Below are 5,508 nucleotides of genomic sequence, written 5' to 3' on the forward strand. Positions count from 1 at the left end.
AACCTGTTCATCAATGACCTGGAGTTGGGGTTAAACAGTGAAGTAGCCAAGTTTGCAGATGACACCAAATTATTTAGGGTGGTTAAAACAAAATCGGACTGTGAAGAGTTCCAAAAGGATCTCTACATACTGGAAGACTGGGCTTTAAAATGGCAAATGAAATTCAATGTGAGTAAGTGTAAAGTGATGCATATTGGGGCAAAAAAACCAACTTCACATGCACACTGATGGGATCTGTGCTGGCAGCGACAGACCAAGAAAGGGATCTTGGGGTGGTAGTGGATAGCTCAAAGAAGATGTCAACCCAGTGTGCGGCTGCTGTAAAAAAGGCAAATTCCATGCTGGCTATAATTAGACGACGAATAGAGAATAAAACTGCTGATATCATACTGCCCTTGTACAACTCTATGGTGAGACCACACTTGGAATACTGTGTACAGTTCTGGTCTCCACACCTGAAAAAGGATATTACAGAGCTTGAGAAGGTGCAGAAAAGAGCAACCAAAATGATTAGGGGACTAGAGCAACTTTCCTATGGGGAGCGGTTAAGACGCTTTGGGCTGTTTAGCTTGGAAAGAAGGCGGCTAAGGGGAGACATGCTAGAGGTCTATAAAATTATGCATGGTTTGGAGAGAGTGGACAGGGAGACGTTTTTCTCCCTCTCCCATAATACTAGAACGCGGGGTCAACTGCTGAAGCTGGAGGGTGAGAGATTCAAAATAGATAAAAGGAAGTATTTTTTCACACAATGCATAGTTAAATTGTGGAACTCCCTGCCCCAGGATGTGGTGATGGCTGCCAGCTTGGAGGGCTTTAAGAGGGGAGTGGACATATTCATGGAGGAAAGGGGTATTCATGGCTATTAGTTAGAATGGATGCTTGTCATACTGCATACCTATTCTCTCTAGTATAAGAGGAGCATGCCTGTTATATTGGGTGCTGTGGAACACAGGCAGGATGGTGCTGCTGCAGTCTTCTTGTTTGGCACCTGGTTGGCCACTGTGTGAACAGACTGCTGGAGTGGATGGGCCTTGGTCTGATCCAGCAGGACCTTTCTTATGTTCTTATGTAGCACCTCTGAGAGCCCTGACCTGGATGGCCCAGGCTAGCCTGATCTCCTCAGATATCAGAAGCTAAGCAGGGTCAGCCCTGGTTAGTATTTGGATGGGAGACCACCAAGGAATACCAGGGTTGCTGTGCAGAGGAAGGCACTGGCAAACCACCTCTGTTAGTCTCTTGCCATGAAAACCCCAAAAGGGGTTGCCATAAGTCGGCTGCGACTTGAAGGCACTTTACACACACAGCACTTCTGAGAGTTGGTCAGTTAAGTGCCAAGCTGTCCACACTAGGGTCATGCAGAAAAAAACTCGGTAAATTTCGGGTTAAAGTTTATTGGGCCTGATTTGTTTCAGTAAACCCGGAATAAGCCAAATACCCATACTGGTAAAGGGGTATTTCGGCTTTATTTCCGGGTTTACTGGAAAAAAAATCAAGTCCATTATAGTCTATGGGGATTTTTTTCAAAGCTCCTGGGGGGCATTTTTTGAGGTCGAGTCACCAAATTTGCAGCGTGACTGCAAGGGACTCTCTTTACATGGTCACCGAAGTTTGGTGAACTGGGACAGGGGGTCTAATTGTATGGGCCAGCAAACAGGTCGCCCCCATCCTCCAGGCATTTTTAAGTCGAGCTGTCCATCCATTTTCAGGTTCGGAAGTTCAGCATTTCCGAGGACTGGCAGAAAGAGCTGATTGGCAGGCTGGCGCCTCAAAGACTGGGGGCTCCCTTCATATCTGGGACTCATAGCATGATGTCCATGCAAATTAGCTTCCAAACTGAGGGAAATGGCTTAAATGAAAGAAAAGGCACAGAAAACATTTTTTTGATGACTAATAACATCCTGTGAACGGTTCTTTATTATAGCCATCAAAATCTGATTTCAACAGATGGTCACGGTGCGAGGAAATGAAGCCTCTACTCTGGGCGATCATTAGTTTCAGAGCAGGTTTTCCTGGGGGGGGAGGGGCTTGTGATATCAGAGCCAGCCGAAGTCATGACCAAGGCAGCTCTTGTTAAGGAGATTGCTCATCTACACGGGTGAGAAATCTTTAGAAGCCCAATAAGCAGCTGAAGAAGCTGGAGTTTTTTTAGTTGGAGGGTATATCCCTCCTTACGGGACTGGGTGAGCCCCGTCTTTTAAATATCCCTTATGCTTGATGCAGAATTGCATATCAGCCCATCACCTGGTTGGTCAGACCAAGCTGGCTCCAATTACACGACCCTTACCTCAAAAGAGCGCCATGGGGCCCTAACAAAATCAGTCAAAGGTAGAAAAATGGGAGAAAGCACAGAGCCTTGCATCTGAGCAAAGGCATTTATGGGAATCGCCTATTCGGCTTCGAGCAAATCCCCAGGTTTTGGTATTCTGTCAACCCAAAACCTGAATATTGCTAATTTCTGGTTTATTTTTGGTTCGGGTATATTGATATGCACAACCCTAGTCTGCACTTGTTCTCACATGCACATTATTGCACAGCATAAGAACTGTAGTTCCACCCAGTCCTGACCTGGATAGCCCCAGGTTAACCTGATCTCAGACACTAAGCAGGGTTGGCCCTGGCTTGTATTTGGATGGGAGACCTCCAAGGAATACCAGGGCTGTGATGTCAAGGCAGGCAATGGCAAACCACCTCTGAGCGTCTCTTACCTTGAAAACCGTACAGGGTTGCCATGCGTCAGCTGTGCCTTGACGGCCAAAAAAAAAAAGTTCCTCCACATCACACACCTCAAGTAATGAAGATCTTGGGTGTTACACTACTAAAAGAGGTGATTCTTGGGCCATGTAGCATTCTGCTGTCATTGGCACACATTGCTCAGAACAAAAACTCGAAAGAAAATACTATCCTGACAGGAGATAAATTTTTGCATGAGCTTTCAATGTGCTGCCTCATGAGAATTGTAGTTACTCTGGGGGAGACATCTAGCCAGCCTCCAACGTTGTGATAGTGAGCTGCTCTTATTGACTGCTTTTATGTGCTCTATAGTTTCACACACCCCAGCCTGGCAGTAATTGACAGGCTGGAGCACAAATAGCTACTGCGCATGTTTAAAGCTGCCCGGCCCCAGCATGACTTTTGAATCAAAGATCAAACAACAGCATCAAGGCAATCTGGCAAGGTGGCCTGACTTGTGTGTAAACAAAGTTTAATCAAGTATGTTCAGCCGGCAATTGTATTAACATTCTGACCATCCTGGTTCACAGTTTTAGATTATTTAACATTTCATATCTGTTTGTTTCACATGCATTTTCAGTGCTCCCATACAGTGTTTCATCCCAAAATAAGTACAGTGCATATAAGTCTTTGCAAGCATAAGCAGCTATATTTGTTAGTTGGCCAGATATGAAATGTTAAATAATCTTAAATAATATAAAACTTGGATTTGAAGATTAAAGTCTTTAAAAATATTGGTAAGTGAAATATTTTTCCTACCACAATATCCTTGGATATTAGTAGGCGTGTGTTATACTAATGCTGTTACTACATTTTGTGCTCCTATGCTGTTCTTCACAGTTGGCCACCTGGAACCATAAAAATGAAGATTTCATAAGTTTATACGGCCACTTTCTCCAGTTAAAAATGGGAGAGGCAGTGTATTGCTTCAAGGAAGAAGCAGCACTTCTGTTGCTGTGTACACTACAGGTTCGTGGTGGTGGGAAGTGCTTTCAAGTTGCAGCCAACTGATGGCAACCCCATAGAGTTTTCAAAGCAAGAGACAAACAGAGGTGGTTTGCCATTTGCCTGCCTCTGCATAGGAACCCTGGACCTCTTTGGTGGTCTCCCTGATTAGCTTCTGAGCTATGATGAGATCAGGTAAGCTTGGGCCATCTAGACCAGGGGAAATTTGTAGCGTGCTTTTTTTTCCCCTAGCAGACTTTTGGCAAGTAGGTAGGTAGGTAGAAAGTGCCATCGAGTCGCAGCCGACCTATGGCGACCCCATGGGGTTTTCTAGGCAAGAGCTGTTCAGAGGTGGTTTGCCGTTGCCTGCCTCCGGGTGGGCTGAGAGACTTCTGAGAGAACTGTGACTGGCCCAAGGTCACCCAGCAGGCTTCATGTGGAGGAGGGGGGGAAACCAACCCGGTTCTCCAGATTAGAGTCTGCCGCTCTTAACAACACCATTTTGGCTCTATGTTTTGGTGAGTGGCAGGAAACTATTCTGTTTTAATTAGTCTGATGAGCAGAACTCTGCCTGGTCTGTAATTCGTACTTTAGGGAATATGTAGACTGATTTGAACAGGTTCATAAGGAGGGCAACAAAAATGGTTGGCGGTCTGGAAAAGCCATGTGAGGAAAAGTTGAATGAACCAGGTGTGTTCAGCTTGGAGATGAGACAACTGAGAAGGCACACGATCGCACTCTTCAAATACCTGAAGGACTGTCACATAGAAGACACCAAAGCCGCCTTCTCTGTGCCTGCAGAAGCAAGACTAGATCAATTGGGCTTAAGTTACAGGGTGTTAGATCTCAGCTGAACATTAGGAGAAACTTGAGCCGTTCAACAATGGAACCCACTATGCAGGGCTCACCCTTGCTAGAAGGTTTCAAGCAGAGGCTTCCTAGCCAGGTGTTGGGAATGCTTGAATTTCCTACATTGAGCAGGGAGTCACCCTTGATGGCCTATGAGCCCCCTTCGAACTCTTTCTGTGACCTCAGAGGCCATCTTTGTACGTTACGTGGACAGTGTGGGAGCTCCTTGATAATTCCCACACCATCTGTGTAGTGAGATATCTCTTGACATATGGGATGAACCCTTTCTGCTGTTGCTATTCACATCAGTGTTGCCTCAGGTTTTGGGAGTGGTGATACTGGAGTGAGGGAGAAGATGCAGTGTGGGCAAAATGGCTCTGGACTTCATACATTATCCTAGTGAAACAGGAAGAAGTCAAACTGTTTTTTTGTTTTTGCAGACCCCGTTTGGCCGTCATATTAATTGCGGTGCAAAACAGCTGATCGGCACCTGAAAAATGAGTTGGTAAAATTCTGGAGTGTATAACTTCAGAGTGCAGATTGGCATTTTTAAAGTGCCCTCCCCCCACATAGTACGTTCCTATGTGTAGTAAATAGTACATCAGAGAGAGTACAATAAATCTCCCTCTGATGTGCTAGTTTATAACATACAGATATTTTTTTAAGTGGAAGAGCTTTTAAAAATGCACTTTCCCACTGCAGCCTGAAATGGTTCAGTCCAAAATTGTACTACTTCATTCTCTTTAATGTGTAGGAGACTTAAGCGTTTATGTGGAACTGCCGCTAAAATGTTAAAAACAGGCCCAAATGTAGAGTTGGATTCCAACTAGTGTTTTTGTGGATGCAAGGACGACTTCTCATGGAATGTGATTTTCTACTCTCCCATTCTGTCTGAAAGGAACTGGATTTGTGGACATTTTGGGTTCTCCTAGAAAGGAGAGGAGGGGAAATTGCCCTCTGTGGGTGGAAGTCCTTGTGCCCACA

The sequence above is a fragment of the Euleptes europaea genome, chromosome 2, assembly GCF_029931775.1.
Source record: "Euleptes europaea isolate rEulEur1 chromosome 2, rEulEur1.hap1, whole genome shotgun sequence".
Taxonomy (NCBI): Eukaryota; Metazoa; Chordata; class Lepidosauria; order Squamata; family Sphaerodactylidae; genus Euleptes; species Euleptes europaea.